At 37.1% G+C, this 2,261-nt stretch overlaps 1 pseudogene; it reads left to right on the top strand.

Moving 5' to 3' along the window:
* Positions 1-1,324: 1,324 nt before the first annotated feature.
* Positions 1,325-1,811, top strand: LOC110336273 (annotated as a pseudogene).
* The last annotated feature ends 450 nt before the right edge of the window (positions 1,812-2,261 follow it).

Here is a 2,261-nt window from a genome sequence, read left to right as displayed (position 1 = left end):
AGATAGTAGAAGCTCATTCAGGCAGTCATAGCTATAAAGTAGGAGAATTGTGTCTAGAAACCAATGCATGTGGTTGTGGTTTCAAAAGTTTGAAAAGTAATTATCATAAAATATTTCAACTTACTGATAAGAAAGTTAAAATGATGTGACAACTGTAAGTAACCAAAAGTCACATGTCTCTAACAGGAATCCAGAGAGGACACTGGAAGTTTCTTTCCTGTTTAATTTGGAAAGGTCATATTTCTAGTTACTATTCTCCTAATAAAATAAATTTAGTCAATTTCCTCATTTTTAATTAAATTTTAGCTCACTGATAGACCATTACTGACAAATGAATATAATTTATTGTTTTATGGGGAAGAATAAAATATGCAAGTTTGTGTTAGATGGCAATATATTCTATTTAGAATTTAGGTATTATCTCATTTTTCAGTAATAATTTCTCGGAGATATTTTAGAGTCTAATTCACCATGACTCTCAGCTGTGAGGGAAAATGTCACGCTCCCTTTCTCTAAGGCCTTCATAGCTTGGGTGGTGAATACATTATCCTATCCTTTTAGCCATTTCATAATAGTCCAGGAAGATCCAAAAATAAAGAGCATTTAATGAGGATCACCTAGACATTTCAGAAATGGTCTCTGAGTGGTAAATGTTCTCCTTACGTGAGAAACCGCCCATCAGAAACAGGTACTCTCTCTCTCTCTCTCTCTCTCTCTCTCTCTCTCTCTCTCTCTCTCTCTCAAAGATGCATGCACACACACACACACACACACACACACACATGCACGTGTGCGCATGTGCCTTTGTTTTTTTCACTCCATCTTTGTCTTGCCCATGATTGGTTTACACTTTTTTAAATTAACATCGTCTAACTGACAAAAATAATTTTTTCACATTGTATTTCCATTTTTCATCTGCTTCACTTTTCCATATGATTATATCAGAATATACCAGATATTTCTCTTAATCATTACACTGGTGACATTACCAAGACCTATTAATTAGACTTTCATGTACTTTTATTTAAAGTAAATAGAATCCACTTAACTAAGATGCTTACAACTGCTGCTTACTCTGGGGAAGAGAAGTGCCATAGTATTTATAAGAAGTAAAGAATAGAAGGGACAGGATGAAACAATTCTGTTGTTCTCTATCAGAATGATATTTTGACTCCCAGTTGAATGAGCCCAAGATTGCTGGTGAGACAATCACAGAAATTAAAAATTATGCCAATCCCAGCCTCATGCAGCTATTCCCCTAAATGTGACACTCAGCGTGAACATTAAAAAAAAAAAAAATAGTGGCCATCTCTTCCCTGGCAGGCCTGCAGCTATCGCCATGAAAGTCGAGCTGTGCACTTTCAGGCAGGTCCAAGGTCTACCCCCAGACAGAGGCAGGGCTATGCCAGGACCAACTGGAAGGTTTTCCAGTTTCCTAATACAAAGTATGAGTCTGTGATTCTTTTCCAAAAGGAAGCCTCAGCAGTTAAACTATATTGTCCTCTACAGAAAGGACAGTTGGGGGAAATTCCAAAGAAAAGAACCTGCTATGCAGTCATACTCCAGGGAGCTGTCACTGGTGCATCTCTTGCTGGTATAATGGTCAAGAGGAATCAGAAACCAGAAGTTAGGAAAGCTCGGGGAGAGCAGACTCTAAGGGCTGCCAAGGAAGCAAAAGAGGCTAAGCAGGCATCAGAAAAGACAGCAATGGGGGTGCCAAGGCACTTACAAAGACAGTAGCTAAACAAGCAAATAAGCAAACAATGAAGATTGTGAAGATCTCTGTTCCCAGAGTTGGTGGGAAATGCTAATTTAGTAGATCATAGTTTAAAATAAACATCTGTATCTAATTCTTAAAAAAAAAAAAAAATAGGGGGCTGGTGAGATGGCTCAGAGGGTAAGAGCACCTGACTGCTCTTCCAAAGGTCCGGAGTTCAAATCCCAGCAACCACATGGTGGCTCATAACCATCCGTAACAAGATCTGATGCCCTCTTCTGGAGTGTCTGAAGACAGCTACAGTGTACTTACATATAATAAATAAATAAATAAATAAATAAATAAATAAATAAATAAATCTTAAAAAAAAAAAAAAAAAGCGTGCGCCACGACCGCCCTGGCCCCTTCCTAGTTTAAAAAAAAAAAAAAAAAAATAGGTAAAGTTATATACTATGTGTGACATGACTTACTAAGCAACCATAGTTTAGGGTTTTTTGCTGTTATGAAACTGGCTATATTTTTAAGATTTTTCTATATTATTCCT

The sequence above is a fragment of the Mus pahari genome, chromosome 19, assembly GCF_900095145.1.
Source record: "Mus pahari chromosome 19, PAHARI_EIJ_v1.1, whole genome shotgun sequence".
Taxonomy (NCBI): domain Eukaryota; kingdom Metazoa; phylum Chordata; class Mammalia; order Rodentia; family Muridae; genus Mus; species Mus pahari.
Note: the sequence above shows the minus strand (reverse complement) of the source record. Positions and strands in the feature narration are given on the sequence as shown.